Source organism: Zea mays, chromosome 2 (genome assembly GCF_902167145.1).
Source record: "Zea mays cultivar B73 chromosome 2, Zm-B73-REFERENCE-NAM-5.0, whole genome shotgun sequence".
NCBI lineage: Eukaryota > Viridiplantae > Streptophyta > Magnoliopsida > Poales > Poaceae > Zea > Zea mays.
Genome location: NC_050097.1, coordinates 43,087,584 through 43,104,328, shown reverse-complemented (window position 1 = coordinate 43,104,328; position 16,745 = coordinate 43,087,584).

The window sequence follows — 16,745 nt, the reverse complement described above, 5'->3', positions numbered from 1 at the left end:
CGGATGCCCCGAAGGAGATGGTGGTGCTCCTCCACCGCTGGTGCGGAGCAGCCTTCGGGACCCCTGGGGTCACCGACAGGACCTCGCGGCGCAGGGATTTGACGTTCCTGCGGGAGGTGAGCTCCCAGCTCCCACCGCACATGACGTACAACTTCTTGCAGCGGTCGCTCTCACCACCGGAGTCGGAGTCCCCAGTGAAGACGTCCTTAAGGACCCCCTCGGGTGACTGATACCCGAGGTCCCGCTCTCTGGTGGCTACGTCATCGTCGTCAACCCTCTCCTTGCCAGGTCGGCGACGAGGTGGGGAGCCATCCTTGGAGGTCTGCTCACGCTGCTCGCTGATGCACTTTGCAAGCTTGATGATCTCGTGGCACTCCGCGGCGCTGTGGCGACTGTTGGGGTGCACCGTGCATAATGCATGAGCCGCTGTTGCCTCCCGGGGGCCGTGGGTGCTTGTTGCGCTCGCTCCGGCCCCTAGCCACAATCGCGACGACTGGAGCAGCAGTTTGCGGCCTCTCGTGGCCGCGGTTCTTCTTCTTTTTCTTCTTGCTGTCCTGGGCGACGGCACCCAAGCCACCCGTCTGGGCAACCCCGGTCTGTGGTGCCGAGTGTCATGCATGACCCTCGGTGGCTCTAGCACACTTGTCGGCCAGAGCGAAGAGCGTGGTGATAGTTTCCACGTTGTGCGTGGCCAACTTCTCCAGCATTTTCTCATCACGTACCCCCTGGCGGAAAGCAGTGATGATGGAAGCATCGGAGATATGAGGTATAGTTTCTCGTACCTTAGTGAAGCGGGAGATGAAAGCCCGGAGAGTTTCCCCGGGTTCCTGCCTCACCGCATGGAGGTGAGCCTCCATGCCATGCTGTTGATAAGCGCTGGCGAAGTTCGCTGTGAACCGAGCGCAGAGCTCTTCCCAGGAGTAGATCGATCCTAGGGTGAGGTTCATGAGCCAGGTCTGGGCCGGCCCAGACAAGGCTACATGGAAGTATGTTGCCATTACAACAGTGTCTCCACCTGCTGCCGTAATGGCGGTGACGTATACCTGTAGAAATTTCAACGGGTTTGACGTACTGTCATACTTTTCTGGCAGGTGTGTCCAGAACTTGGATGGCCAAGTCGTCGCGCGGAGATGATCCGCCAGTGCGGCGCAGCCCACGCCGGCCAATGGGATACCCACTTGAATTCGGGCGCCCGTTGGAGTTTGCGGTGCGACCGCGGTGAAGTCTAGGTCAAGGGCGACCCTCGATATTCTATCGGTGCTCATGCGCCCTCTCTAGGGAGACACGGACATCCTCGCCCGCACGCCGACGGTTGAGTTCTACCCGTAGGTCATCAGGCCTCTCCAGAGAGACCGGAGCGTCCTCTCCCGCACGCTTGCGGTTGAGCTCTGCCCGTAGGTCCTTAGTCGGTGTGGCCTTCACCGAGGGTGAGCGCACTGACGCCGATGCCTCGTGTTGACGCCGGGATGACCGAGGCCTGGGCCTGGCTGAGCCAGAATGCGCCATGCCGAGCAGACAATAGACATCGTCACGCCACTGCTTCATGGCCCCTAGTGAGGTCGTGGAGCTAGGAGGGTGGCGTAGCAACTCTCTGGCTACAGACAAGGCCCCAGGCGCAGCCCTCGACGCTCTGGATGTCTGCGCAGGAGTGTGCTGCCGCGTAGAGCGCACAGCAGCAGCACCCGGCGCAGGGCAGCTGGAGGCCCGTGGCGTGGAAGACGCAGCCTCTTCCTCCATCGGGAAATCCTCGGGAATGAAGTCATGGTGCTCGATGTTATGGACCATGGTGCCGAGCAGGAAAACAAGCAAAAACCTAATGCCAAGACCCCCTACCTGGCGCGCCAAATGTCGGAGAGAAAATTCTCCGGCCGGGTGGCGGAACGCACCCGCCCTAAATCCAAAGATGAGGAGAGGCCTAAGCGTTTTGCCTGTCTGCTAGATGGTCGAAGAACACGAGTGAACATGAGAGTTTAGATTGATTTAGGCCGCCGGAGCGTAATACCCTACTCCACTGTGTGTTGTATTGAGTGTCTGAGCACTTGAGCTTGTGTGAGTCTGAGGGTGTTGTTGAAAGCACCTAGAGGGGGGTGAATAGGTGATCCTGTGAAACTTAAAAACTTAAGCCACAAAACTTGGTTAAATGTTAGCACAGTTAATGCCAAGTGGCTAGAGAGAAGATCTTGCACAATACGATAACCATAAAGAGTTCAACACAGAGAAGACACAGTGGTTTATCCCGTGGTTCGGCCAAGTACAAAACTTGCCTACTCCACGTTGTGGCATCCCAACGGACGAGAGTTGCACTCAACTCCTCTCAAGTGATCCAATGATCAACTTGAATACCACAGTGTTATGCTTTTCTTTTCTTATCCCGTTCGCGAGGAATCTCCACAACTTGGAGCCTCTCGCCCTTACACTTTTGATGTTCACAAAGAATCACGGAGTAAGGAAGGGAAGCAACACACACAAATCCACAGCAAAATGCGCACACACACGGCCAAGAATCGAGCTCAAATGACTATCTCAAAGTTCTCACTAGAACGGAGCTCGAATCACTGAGAATGACAAACGAATGCGCAAAGACTGAGTGTGGATGATCAAGAATGCTCTAAGGTTGCTTGGTATTCTCCTCCATGCGCCTAGGAGTCCCTTTTATAGCCCCAAGGCAGCTAGGAGCCGTTGAGAACAAATCTGGAAGGCCATCCTTGCCTTCTGTCGTCGGGCGCACCGGACAGTCCGGTGCACACCGGACACTGTCCGGTGCCCGATTTCCTTCCTTAAATGGCGAAGCCGACCGTTGCAGATGCGGGAGCCGTTGGCGCACCGGACATGTCCGGTGCACACCGGACAGTCCGGTGCCCCCTTCCGACCGTTGGCTCGGCCACGTGTCGCGCGCGGATTCCGCGGCCGACCGTTGGCCCGGCCGACCGTTGGCTCACCGGACAGTCCGGTGCACACCGGACAGTCCGGTGAATTTTAGCCGTACGCCGTCGGCGAATTCCCGAGAGCGGCCACTTCGCTCGAGGCAGCCTGGCGCACCGGACACTGTCCGGTGCACCACCGGACAGTCCGGTGTGCCAGACAGAGCTAAGTCTTGGCTGTACACAGCCAAGCCTTTTTCACCTCTTTTCTTTTCTTCTTCTTTCTGTTTCTAACACTTAGACAAGTATATTAGTACACAAAACCAATGTACTAAGGCTTAGAAACATACCTTTACTCTTGATTTGCACTTTGTTCATCCATGGGCATAGATTCACATTTAAGCACTTGTGTTGGCACTCAATCACCAAAATACTTAGAAATGGCCCAAGGGCACATTTCCCTTTCAATCTCCCCCTTTTTGGTGATTTATGCCAACACAACATAAAGCAACTAGAACAAGTGAAACTCAGATTTATTTTGATTCAATTTGGCATATATGGATCATCCTTTGCCACCACTTGGTTTGTTTTTGCAAATCAAACTAAAAATCCTATCTCTAAGTCAAATCCACTTGTAGAGACATAAAGAGAGGTTTTCCAAAGAAAATTGATTCAAGATTCCAAAAACTCCCCCCTTTTCCCATAATCAACACTTCTCCCCACAAGAGGCCAACTTTTGACAAAAGAGACAATGCAAGAGTTTTGACAAACCAAAAGCTCTATCCTACTGTTTTCAAAGTTTCTCAAGTGGTAGGTGATCCATTTATTGCTTTGGCCTTTATTTTCTCCCCCTTTGGCATCAAGCACCAAAACGGGATCAATCTTAGCCCTTTAACCCCATTGCCTCACCAAAATCTTCAATTAAGAGCAAATAGGCAATAAGAGTTGAAAGATGAACTTGGAATAAGTTACCCTCTCATCGGAGTGCAGTGGAAGTCTTTCACGGTCCAAGTCCACCTTTCCCTTTCAAACCTTCTTTGAGACTAAAACAATCAAACTCAAACAAACGGTTAGTCTCAAAGGGTCAAGTTGTAACACATCTCCCCCTAAATATGTGCATTACTGGCACCAGGACTTGTGAGGTCCGGGGAGTGCTTGTACAACTTGAGCACCATAATAAGCAACACAATGCAGAATGAATATGATTAAAGGCATAACCACATGTATGCTATAAATCAATCCAGGTTCCGCGAATCTAAGACATTTAGCTCACTACGCAACCTGCAAAAGGTCTTCTCATCTAGAGGCTTAGTGAAGATATCGGCTAGCTGGTTCTCGGTGCTAACATGAAACACTTCGATATCTTCCTTTTGCTGGTGGTCTCTCAAAAAGTGATGCCGGATGTCAATGTGCTTTGTGCGGCTGTGTTCAACAGGATTTTCCGCCATGCGGATAGCACTCTCATTGTCACATAGGAGTGGGACTTTGCTCAGATTGTAGCCAAAGTCCCGGAGGGTTTGCCTCATCCAAAGTAGCTGCGCGCAACACTGTCCTGCGGCAACATACTCGGCCTCAGTGGTGGATAGGGCAACGGAGGTTTGTTTCTTAGAGTTCCACGACACCAGGGACCTTCCTAAGAATTGGCATGTCCCTGATGTACTCTTCCTATCGACCTTACACCCAGCATAGTTGGAATCTGAGTATCCAACCAAGTCAAAGGTAGACCCCTTTGGATACCAGAGCCCGAAGCAGGGCGTAGCAACCAAATATCTAAGAATTCGCTTCACCGCCACTAAGTGACACTCCTTAGGATCGGATTGAAATCTAGCACACATGCATACGCTAAGCATAATATCCGGTCTACTAGCACATAAATAAAGTAAAGACCCTATCATTGACCGGTATGCTTTTTGATCAACGGACTTACCTCCTTTGTTGAGGTCGGTGTGTCCGTCGGTCCCCATCGGAGTCTTTGCGGGCTTGGCGTCCTTCATCCCAAACCGCTTTAGCAGATCTTGCGTGTACTTCGTTTGGGAGATGAAGGTGCCGTCCTTTAGTTGCTTCACTTGGAACCCAAGGAAGTAGTTCAACTCGCCCATCATCGACATCTCGAATTTCTGCGTCATCACCCTGCTAAACTCTTCACAAGACTTTTGGTTAGTAGAACCAAATATTATGTCATCGACATAAATTTGGCACACAAACAAATCACCATCACATGTCTTAGTAAAAAGAGTTGGATCGGCTTTCCCAACCTTGAAAGCATTAACAATTAGAAAGTCTCTAAGGCATTCATACCATGCTCTTGGGGCTTGCTTAAGTCCATAGAGCGCCTTAGAGAGCTTACACACGTGGTCGGGGTACCGTTCATCCTCGAAGCCAGGGGGTTGCTCTACGTACACCTCCTCCTTGATTGGCCCGTTGAGGAAAGCGCTCTTCACATCCATTTGGAACAACCTGAAGGAATGGTGAGCGGCATATGCTAGCATGATACGAATTGATTCTAGCCTAGCCACATGAGCAAAAGTCTCCTCAAAGTCCAAACCTGCGACTTGGGCATAACCTTTTGCCACAAGTCTAGCCTTGTTCCTTGTCACCACCCCATGCTCATCTTGTTTGTTGCGGAACACCCACTTGGTTCCCACAACATTTTGCTTGGGACGAGGCACCAGAGTCCAAACTTCATTTCTCTTGAAGTTGTTGAGCTCCTCCTGCATGGCCAACACCCAGTCCGGATCTAGCAAGGCCTCTTCTACCCTGAAAGGCTCAATAGAAGAGACAAAGGAGTAATGCTCACAAAAATTAACTAATCGAGATCGAGTAGTTACTCCCTTGCTAATATCACCCAGAATTTGGTCGACGTGATGGTCCCTTTGAATCATCGCTCGAACTTGGGTTGGAGGTGCTGGTTGTGCTTCTTCCTCCATCACATGATCATCTTGTGCTCCCCCTTGATCACACTCCTTTTGATGAACCTGTTCATCGTTTTGAGTTGGGGAATGCACCATTGTTGAGGAAGAAGGTTGATCTTGCTCCAATTGTTCCTGTGGTCGCACATCACCAATCGCCATGGTGCGCATAGCGGCCGTTGGAACGTCTTCTTCATCTACATCATCAAGATCAACAACTTGCTCTCTTGGGGAGCCATTAGTCTCATCAAATACAACGTCGCTAGAGACTTCAACCAAACCCGATGTTTTGTTGAAGACTCTATACGCCTTTGTATTTGAGTCATAACCTAACAAAAACCCTTCTACAGCTTTGGGAGCAAACTTAGAATTTCTACCCTTCTTTACTAGAATGTAGCACTTGCTCCCAAATACACGAAAGTAAGATACATTGGGTTTGTTACCGGTTAGTAGCTCATACGAAGTCTTCTTGAGGAGGCGATGAAGATAGACCCTGTTGATGGCGTGGCAAGCCGTGTTCACGGCTTCCGACCAGAAACACTCGGGGGTCTTGAATTCTCCAAGCATCGTCCTCGCCATATCGATTAGCGTCATGTTCTTCCTCTCTACCACACCATTTTGCTGTGGTGTGTAGGGAGCGGAGAACTCGTGCTTGATCCCTTCCTCCTCAAGGACAGGGGCGGATTTACGACCGGGGCTGCCTGGGCTGCAGCCCCGGTCGCGGCCCAATAACGAGAGGCCCAGCTTTTCAGCCGCCAGCCCAGCGCGGCAGCGTCCTCAGCCGTCAGCCCCGCATCTTCTCTACCCTAACCAGCCGTCCAGCTGCCGCCGCGTCGAGGAGAGCCAGAGCCGCAGCAGCAGGCGCACACGGCCACCGCCCACCGCGGCACGCCGGCACCGTGCGTGCGCGTCTGCGCCACCGCCCAGGCACCCAGGCGCGAGGCGCCCACGGCTGACGGCTCCACGCGGCCATGCCCCGACCCGACGCCCGGAGCACCGCCGCCGGTCGCCGCACGCCCGCTGCCCGCTGGCCCGCTGCCGCACCTCGCCTAGTCGCCTGGAGCCGCCGCCCGCCGAGGCCGAGCCGGACAGCCGCCGAGGCCGAGCCGGACAGCCCGAGCAGGCGAGCAGCCGTGCGTGAGCGGTGAGCTCTTCTGCCCGAGAAAGATTTGAATTGCTTTGATTTAATTATTTATTTATTTGCTTAATTGCTTTAATTTAAAGTTTTGATTTGATTATTTATTTGGTAGTAGTCCCATGTTTATAGGAATAAGATGGAAAATTTTCTCATCAAAAACCAGAAAAAAGATGTTTAAATTATATCTTGTTTCTTGTGTCATATTAAACATCAATTATAATTTTTGTTTGGTTTAAAAAAATTATAGTCTTAGCTGACTAGCCCCCCTCTTGGATCAATCCTGGATCCGCCACTGCTCAAGGAACTCCTCCACTTGAAGGTTCTTGAACTCGGACCCGTTATCGCTCCTTATCTTCTTCACCTTGAGCTCAAACTCATTTTGAGCTCTCCTGAGGAAGCGCTTGAGGGTCCCTTGGGTTTCAGACTTATCCTGCAAAAAGAACACCCAAGTGAAGCGGGAAAAGTCATCAACGATAACTAGACCATACTTACTTCCTCCTATGCTCAGATAGGCGACGGGTTCGAAGAGGTCCATATGTAGCAGCTCCAGGGGTCTTGATGTTGTCATCACATTTTTGGTGTGATGAGAGCCTCCCACCTGTTTCCCTGCTTGACAAGCTGCACAAGGTCTATCTTTTTCGAAATGAACATTGGTTAGACCTATCACGTGTTCTCCCTTTAGAAGTTTGTGGAGGTTCTTCATCCCCACATGTGCTAAGCGGCGATGCCACAGCCAGCCCATGCAAGTCTTAGCCATTAAGCATGCATCTAGACCGGCCTCTTCTTTTGCAAAATCAACTAAGTAAAGCTTGCCGTCTAGAATACCCTTAAAAGCTAGTGAACCATCACATCTTCTAAAGACAGACACATCTATATTTGTAAACAAACAGTTATATCCCATATTGCATAATTGACTAACAGATAGCAAATTATATCCAAGAGACTCTACTAAAAACACATTAGAGATAGAGTGCTCATTTGAGATTGCAATTTTACCTAACCCTTTTACCTTGCCTTGATTCCCATCACCGAATATTATTGAATCTTGGGAATCCTTATTCTTGACGTAGGAGGTGAACATCTTCTTCTCCCCCGTCATATGGTTTGTGCATCCGCTGTCAATAATCCAGCTTCAACCCCCGGATGCATAAACCTGCAAGGCAAATTTAGGCTTGGGTCTTAGGTACCCAACTCATGTTGGGTCCTACAAGGTTAGTGCAAATATCCTTAGGGACCCAAATGCAAGTTTTGTCTCCCTTGCATTTTGCCCCTAACTTCCTAGCAACTATTTTCCTATCCTTTCTACAAATAACAAAGGAAGCATTTAAAGCATGATAAATTGTAGAAGGTTCATTCATTACTTTCCTAGGAGCATGAATAATATTCTTTCTAGGCACATGATGAATAGCACTTCTCCTAGACATATTTCTACCATGCATATAGGAAGAACTAGAAGCAAACATGGCATGAGAATCAAAATCATCATAAGCATTATAACTCCTATAAGCATTTCTAGTTTGTCTCCTATCATGGTACATAAAAGCATGGTTCCTTTTAGCACTACTAGCCATAGGAGCCTTCCCTTTCTCCTTGGCGGAGATAGGAGCCTTATGGCTTGTCAAGTCCTTGGCTTCCCTCTTGTAGCCAAGTCCATCCTTAATTGAGGGGTGTCTACCAATTGTGTAGGCATCCCTTGCAAATTTTAGCTTATCAAAATTACTCTTGCTAGTCTTAAGTTGAGCATTAAGACTAGCCAATTCATCATTAAGTTTGGAAATTGAAACTAGGTGTTCACTACAAGCATCAATGTCAAAATCTTTACACCTATTACAAGTTTCAACAATTTCTACACAAGAATTAGATTTACTAGCTACTTCTAGTCTAGCATTTAAATCATCATTAAAACTCTTTAACTTAGCAATAGTTTCATGACAAGAAGATAGTTCACTAGAGAGCATTTCATTTCTCTTAATTTCTAGAGCAAGAGATTTCTGAGCTTCTACAAATTTATCATGTTCTTCATACAACAAATCCTCTTGCTTTTCTAAAAGTATATTCCTATCATTCAAGGCATCAATCAATTCATTAATTTTGTCTACCTTGGTTCTATCTAATCCCTTGAATAAGCATGAGTAATCTATCTCATCATCATCACTAGACTCATCCTCACTTGAAGAAGCATAAGTACTAGTATTATGAGTGCTTACTTTCTTCTCCCTTGCCATGAGGCAAGTGTGTCGCTCGTTGGGGAAGAGGGATGACTTTTTGAAGGCAGTGGCGGCGAGTCCTTCATTGTCGGAGTCGGACGAAGAGCAGTCCGAATCCCACTCCTTGCCAAGATGAGCCTCGCCCTTTGCCTTCTTATAGTTCTTCTTTTTCTCCCTCTTGTTCCCTTGATCCTGATCACTATCATTGTCGGGACAGTTAGCAATAAAATGACCAAGCTTACCGCATTTGAAGCATGAGCGCTTCCCCTTGGCTTTGGTCTTGCTTGGCTGTCCCTTGCGACCTTTAAGCACTGTCTTGAATCTTTTGATGATGAGAGCCATCTCTTCATCATTAAGTCCGGCCGCCTCAATTTGTGCCACCTTGCTAGGTAGCGCCTCCTTGCTTCGTGTTGCCTTGAGAGCAAGGGGTTGCGACTCGTTGATCGGACCATTCAAGGCATCGTCCACGTACCTCGCCTCCTTGATCATCATTCGCCTGCTAACGAATTTCCCAAGAACTTCTTCGGACGACATCTTGGTGTACCTGGGATTTTCACGTATATTGTTTACCAAATGAGGATCAAGAATGGTAAATGACCTTAGCATTAGGCGGACGACGTCGTGGTCTGTCCATCGCGTGCTCCCGTAGCTCCTTATTTTGTTGATAAGGGTCTTGAGCCTGTTGTATGTTTGTGTCGGCTCCTCGCCCCTTATCATCGCGAACCGTCCAAGCTCGCCCTCCACCAACTCCATTTTGGTGAGCAAGGTGATGTCGTTTCCCTCATGAGAGATCTTGAGGGTGTCCCAGATCTGCTTGGCATTGTCCAAGCCGCTCACCTTGTGATACTCGTCCCTGCACAAAGAGGCTAGCAGCACAGTAGTAGCTTGTGCATTTTTATGAATCTGTTCATTAATAAACACAGGGCTATCCGAGCTATCAAATTTCATTCCACTTTCCACAATCTCCCAAATGCTTGGATGGAGAGAAAACAGGTGAGTACGCATTTTGTGGCTCCAAAATCCGTAGTCCTCTCCATCAAAGTGAGGGGGCTTGCCAAGTGGAATGGGGAGCAATTGAGCATTTGAACTATGCGGAATGCGCGAATAATCGAAAGAAAAGTTTGAGTTACCCGTCTTTCGTCTATCGTAGTCATCGTCGTCCTTTTGGGAGGAGGAAGATTCGTCGCTGTCGTAGTAGACAATTTCCTTGATGCGCCTTGTCTTCTTCTTCCTCCCATCTTTTCTTTTGTGGCCCGAGCCCGAGTCGTTGGACTTGTCATCCCTTGGCTCGTTGACGAAGGACTCCTTCTCCTTGTCGTTGCACACGATTCCCTTCCCTTTAGGATCCATCTCTTCGGGCGGTTAGTCCCTTTGTAAAGAGAACGGCTCTGATACCAATTGAAAGCACCTAGAGGGGGGGGTGAATAGGTGATCCTGTGAAACTTAAAAACTTAAGCCACAAAACTTGGTTAAACGTTAGCACAGTTAATGCCAAGTGGCTAGAGAGAAGATCTTGCACAATACAATAACCACAAAGAGTTCAACACAGAGAAGACATAGTGGTTTATCCCGTGGTTCGGCCAAGTACAAAACTTGCCTACTCCACGTTGTGGCGTCCCAACGGACGAGAGTTGCACTCAACTCCTCTCAAGTGATCCAATGATCAACTTGAATACCACAGTGTTATGCTTTTCTTTTCTTATCCCGTTCGCGAGGAATCTCCACAACTTGGAGCCTCTCGGCATTACACTTTTGATGTTCACAAAGAATCACGGAGTAAGGAAGGGAAGCAACACACACAAATCCACAGCAAAATGTGCACACACACGGCCAAGAATCGAGCTCAAAAGACTATCTCAAAGTTCTCACTAGAACGGAGCTCGAATCACTGAGAATGACAAACGAATGCGCAAAGACTGAGTGTGGATGATCAAGAATGCTCTAAGGTTGCTTGGTATTCTCCTCCATGCGCCTAGGAGTCCCTTGAGAGCACCTAGAGGGGGGTGAATAGGTGATCCTGTGAAACTTAAACTTATAGCTACAAAAACTTGTTAAGTGTTAGCACAATAATTGCCAAGTGGCTAGAGAGAAGGTCTTGCATAATGCGATAATCACAAAGAATTCAACACAGAGAAGACACAGTGATTTATCCCGTGGTTCGGCCAAGTACAAAACTTGCCTACTCCACGTTGTGGCGTCCCAACGGACGAGAGTTGCACTCAACTCCTCTCAAGTGATCCAATGATCAACTTGAATACCACGGTGTTTTGCTTTGCTTATCTTTATCCCACTTGCGAGGAATCTCCACAAATTGGAGTCTCTCGCCCTTACACTTAAAGTTCACAAAGAAGCACGGAGTAAGGGAGGGAAGCAACACACACAAATTCACAGCAAAGTGCGCACACACACGGCCAAGAATCGAGCTCAAAAGACTATCTCAAAGTTCTCACTAGAACGGAGCTCGAATCACTGAGAATGACAAACGAATGCGCAAAGACTGAGTGTGGATGATCAAGAATGCTCTAAGGTTGCTTGGTATTCTCCTCCATGCGCCTAGGAGTCCCTTGAGAGCACCTAGAGGGGGGGTGAATAGGTGATCCTGTGAAACTTAAACTTATAGCTACAAAAACTTGTTAAGTGTTAGCACAATAATTGCCAAGTGGCTAGAGAGAAGGTCTTGCATAATGCGATAATCACAAAGAATTCAACACAGAGAAGACACAGTGATTTATCCCGTGGTTAGGCCAAGTACAAAACTTGCCTACTCCACGTTGTGGCGTCCCAACGGACGAGAGTTGCACTCAACTCCTCTCAAGTGATCCAATGATCAACTTGAATACCACGGTGTTTTGCTTTGCTTATCTTTATCCCACTTGCGAGGAATCTCCACAAATTGGAGTCTCTCGCCCTTACACTTAAAGTTCACAAAGAAGCACGGAGTAAGGGAGGGAAGCAACACACACAAATTCACAGCAAAGTGCGCACACACACGGCCAAGAATCGAGCTCAAAAGACTATCTCAAAGTTCTCACTAGAACGGAGCTCGAATCACTGAGAATGACAAACGAATGCGCAAAGACTGAGTGTGGATGATCAAGAATGCTCTAAGGTTGCTTGGTGTCCTCCTCCATGCGCCTAGGGGTCCCTTTTATAGCCCCAAGGCAGCTAGGAGCCGTTGAGAGCAATTCTGGAAGGCTGATCTTGCCTTCTGTCATCGGGCGCACCGGACAGTCCGGTGCACACCGGACACTGTCCGGTGCCCGATTTCCTTCCTTAAATGGTGAAGCCGACCGTTGCAGATCTGGGAGCCGTTAGCGCACCGGACATGTCCGGTGCACACCGGACAGTCCGGTGCCCCCTTCCGACCGTTGGCCCGGCCACGTGTCGCGCGCAGATTCCGCGGCCGACCGTTGGCACGGCCGACCGTTGGCTCACCGGACAGTCCGGTGCACACCGGACAGTCCGGTGAATTTTAGTTGTACGCCGTCGTCGAATTCCCGAGAGCGGCCACTTCGCTCGAGCCAGCCTGGCGCACCGGACATTGTCCGGTGCACCACCAGACACTGTCCGGTGCACCACCGGACAGTCCGGTGCCCCAGACCGAAACAGCCTCTTGGCTGTACACAGCCAACTCTTCTCTTTTCTTCTTCTTTCTGTTTCTGATGCTTAGACAAGTATATTAGTACACAAAACCAATGTACTAAGACTTAGAAACATACCTTTGCTCTTGATTTGCACTTTGTCCATTCATGGACACAGATTTACATTTAAGCACTTGTGTTGGCACTCAATCACCAAAATACTTAGAAATGGCCCAAGGGCACATTTCCCTTTCAATCTCCCCCTTTTTGGTGATTTATGCCAACACAACATAAACCAACTAGAACAAGTGCAAAATCACTTCAAATAAAACTCAAATTTATTTTGATTCAATTTTGGCATATATGGATCATCCTTTGCCACCACTTGGTTTGTTTTTGAAATCAACTCAAAATCCTATCTCTAAATCAAATCCACTTGTAAGGACATAAAGAGAGGTTTTCCAAAGAAAATTGATTCAAGATTCCAAAAACTCCCCCTTTTTCCCATAATCAACACTTCTCCCCACAAGAAGCCAACTTTTGACAAGAGAGACAAAAAGAGTTTTGTCAAAACAAAAAGCTCTATTCTACTATTTTCAAAATCTCTCAAGTGGTAGCTGCTCAAGTGGTAGCTGATCCATTTATCGTTTTGGCCTTTATTTTCTCCCCCTTTGGCATCAAGCACCAAAACGGGATCAATCTTGGCCCTTTAACCCCATTGCCTTACCAAAATCTTCAATTAAGAGCAAATAGGCAATAAGAGTTTAAAGATGAACTTGGAATAAGTTACCCTCTCATCGGAGTGCAGTGGAAGTCTTTCACGGTCCAAGTCCACCTTTTTCCCTTTCAATTCTCCTTGGAGACTAAAACAACCAAACTCAAGTACATGGTTAGTCTCAAAGGGTCACGTTGTAGCACAGCTCCCCCTAAATATGTGCATCACTTGCAAATAGGACTTGTGAGGTCCAGGGAGTGTTTGTACAACTTGAGCACCACAATAAGCAACAAAATGCAGAATGAACATGATCAAAAGCATAAACACATGTATGCTACATTTCAATCCAAGTTCCGCGAATCTAAGATATTGAGCTCACTATGCAGCCTGCAAAAGGTCTTCTCATCTAGAGGCTTGGTAAAGATATCGGCTAGCTGGTTCTTGGTGCTAACATGAAACACTTCGATATCTCCCTTTTGCTGGTGGTCTCTCAAAAAGTGATGTCGGATGTCAATGTGCTTTGTGCGGCTGTGTTCAACAGGATTTTCCGCCATGCGGATAGCACTCTCATTGTCACATAGGAGTGGGACTTTGCTCAGATTGTAGCCAAAGTCCCTGAGGGTTTGCCTCATCCAAAGTAGTTGCACGCAACACTGTCCTGCGGCAACGTACTCGGCCTCAACGGTGGATAGGGCAACAGAGGTTTGTTTCTTAGAGTTCCACGACACCAAGGACCTTCCTAAGAATTGGCACGTCCCTGATGTACTCTTCCTATCGACCTTACATCCAGCATAGTCAGAATCTGAGTATCCAACCAAGTCAAAGGTAGACCCCTTTGGATACCAGAGCCCGAAGCAAGGCGTAGCAACCAAATATCTAAGAATTCGCTTCACCGCCACTAAGTGACACTCCTTAGGATCGGATTGAAATCTAGCACACATGCATACGCTAAGCATAATATCCGGTCTACTAGCACATAAATAAAGTAGAGACCCTATCATTGACCGGTATGCTTTTTGATCAACGGACTTACCTCCTTTGTTGAGGTCGGTGTGTCCGTCGGTCCCCATCGGAGTCTTTGCGGGCTTGGCGTCCTTCATCCCAAACCGCTTTAGCAGATCTTGCGTGTACTTCGTTTGGGAGATGAAGGTGTCGTCTTTGAGTTGCTTCACTTGGAACCCAAGGAAGTAGTTCAACTCGCCCATCATCGACATCTCGAATTTCTGCGTCATCACCCTGCTAAATTCTTCACAAGACTTTTGGTTAGTAGAACCAAATATTATGTCATCGACATAAATTTGGCACACAAACAAATCACCATCACATGTCTTAGTAAAAAGAGTTGGATCGGCTTTCCCAACCTTGAAAGCATTAACAATTAGAAAGTCTCTAAGACATTCATACCATGCTCTTGGGGCTTGCTTAAGTCCATAGAGCGCCTTAGAGAGCTTACACACGTGGTCGGGGTACCGTTCATCCTCGAAGCCAGGGGGTTGCTCCACGTACACCTCCTCCTTGATTGGCCCGTTGAGGAAAGCGCTCTTTACATCCATTTGGAACAACCTGAAAGAATGGTGAGCGGCATATGCTAGCAAGATACGAATTGATTCTAGCCTAGCCACAGGAGCAAACGTCTCCTCAAAGTCCAAACCTGCGACTTGGGCATAACCTTTTGCCACAAGTCGAGCCTTGTTCCTTGTCACCACCCCGTGCTCGTCCTGTTTATTGCGGAATACCCACTTGGTTCCCACAACGTTTTGCTTGGGACGAGGCACCAGTGTCCAAACTTCATTGCGCTTGAAGTTGTTGAGTTCTTCCTGCATGGCTAATACCCAGTCCGGATCTAGCAAGGCTTCTTCTACCCTGAAAGGCTCAATAGAAGAGACAAAGGAGTAATGCTCACAAAAATTAACTAATCGAGATCGAGTAGTTACTCCCTAGCTAATATCACCCAGAATTTGGTCGACGGGATGATCCCTTTGAATCATCGCTCGAACTTGGGTTGGAGGTGCCGGTTGTGCTTCTTCCTCCATCACATGATCATCTTGTGCTCCCCCTTGATCACACTCCTCTTGATGAACCTGTTCATCGTTTTGAGTTGGGGGATGCACCATTGTTGAGGAAGAAGGCTGATCTCGTTCATCTTGTTCCTGTGGCCGCACTTCTCCAATCGCCATGGTTCGTATAGCGGCTGTCGGAACATCTTCTTCATCTACATCATCACAATCAATAACTTGCTCTCTTGGAGAGCCATTAGTCTCATCAAATACAACGTCGCTAGAGACTTCAACCAAACCCAATGATTTGTTGAAGACTCTATACGCCTTTGTATTTGAGTCAAAACCTAACAAAAACCCTTCTACAGCTTTGGGAGCAAACTTAGAGTTTCTACCCTTCTTTACTAGAATGTAGCACTTGCTCCCAAATACACGAAAGTAAGATACATTGGGTTTGTTACCGGTTAGTAGCTCATACGAAGTCTTCCTGAGGAGGCGATGAAGGTAGACCCTGTTGATGGCGTGGCAAGCCGTGTTCACGGCTTCCGACCAGAAACACTCAGGGGTCTTGAATTCTCCAAGCATCGTCCTCGCCATATCGATTAGCGTCCTGTTCTTCCTCTCTACCACACCATTTTGCTGTGGTGTGTAGGGAGCGGAGAACTCGTGCTTGATCCCTTCCTCCTCAAGGAACTCCTCCACTTGAAGGTTCTTGAACTCAGACCCGTTGTCGCTCCTAATCTTCTTCACCTTGAGCTCAAACTCATTTTGAGCTCTCCTGAGGAAGCGCTTGAGGATCCCTTGGGTTTCAGACTTATCCTGCAAAAAGAACACCCAAGTGAAGCGGGAAAAGTCATCAACAATAACTAAACCATACTTACTTCCTCCTATGCTTAGATAGGCGACGGGTCCGAAGAGGTCCATATGTAGCAACTCCAGGGGTCTTGACGTTGTCATCACATTTTTGGTGTGATGAGAGCCTCCCACCTGTTTCCCTGCTTGACAAGCTGCACAAGGTCTATCTTTTTCGAAATGAACATTGGTTAGACCTATCACGTGTTCACCCTTTAGAAGCTTGTGGAGGTTCTTCATCCCCACATGTGCTAAGCGGCGATGCCACAGCCAGCCCATGCAAGTCTTAGCCATTAAGCATGCATCTAGACCGGCCTCTTCTTTTGCAAAATCAACTAAGTAAAGCTTGCCGTCTAGAATACCCTTAAAAGCTAGTGAACCATCACATCTTCTAAAGACAGACACATCTATATTTGTAAACAAACAGTTATATCCCATATTGCATAATTGACTAACAGATAGCAAATTGTAACCAAGAGACTCAA